Source organism: Arachis ipaensis, chromosome B03 (assembly GCF_000816755.2).
Source record: "Arachis ipaensis cultivar K30076 chromosome B03, Araip1.1, whole genome shotgun sequence".
NCBI lineage: Eukaryota > Viridiplantae > Streptophyta > Magnoliopsida > Fabales > Fabaceae > Arachis > Arachis ipaensis.
Genome location: NC_029787.2, coordinates 115,110,438 through 115,111,276, shown reverse-complemented (window position 1 = coordinate 115,111,276; position 839 = coordinate 115,110,438).

Genomic DNA, 839 nt, shown 5'->3' with positions numbered 1-839 from the left:
CTCATCATTAGTTTTTGGAAAAATATAGGGTACCAACATATTATCTGCCAACTTCTGCTAACTCTTATTTATAATTGTGTTTCATGAGAGTGTGTTCGTGGATGTGTCTAATAATTAATATATTTTAAATACATCTATAAAGAGACACATCCAGAAAATATATCTATAAAGACACTTCTATTAAACATAGCTATAAAAAAAGACATTTTTATTAGACACATCCATGAACACACTTCCATGAAACACAATTATAAATAAGAGTTGGCAGAAGTTGGCAGATATGCTGTTGGTAACGTAGCGGAACTGTTTTATTATTGGGCCATGTTACTTAAGACACGGATTGGTGACCGTTGGATTGACATCGTTTCTTATCTTTGACTAAATGGAACCCAATCTAACGTTTCACTGAGGTGCAGATCTTGCTTTTAGGCTTTTTCATGTGAATGCACCAATTATAGGTTCGGGACTTTACACTGTTTATTTTTGTTTTTCTTGGTTCCCCTAAGGAATTGAACATAAAGTTGACATGGTATAGCAAGTTGACCCAAGTCATGGAAGAAATCAGCCACGTATGATTAAGTTTGTTGCCTTCTGAAGAAATAGGAGCACACACTGATAGGGAAAGCCTCATTATTTATTCGTACCACAACACTGCATTCTCCATTCCAAATTTGATCTGTTGTGTCTATAATATTTTTTAAATTATTAAGTCCACTACTGACCCAACTGGGCATCAACCATCAAGCTTTGTTGTAGCTAGTTGTTTAGGATGCTTAATGGATCTTCTTAATTCATGCTAATTAATTAATTAATTAATTAAATATTATAAAAGAAACTAT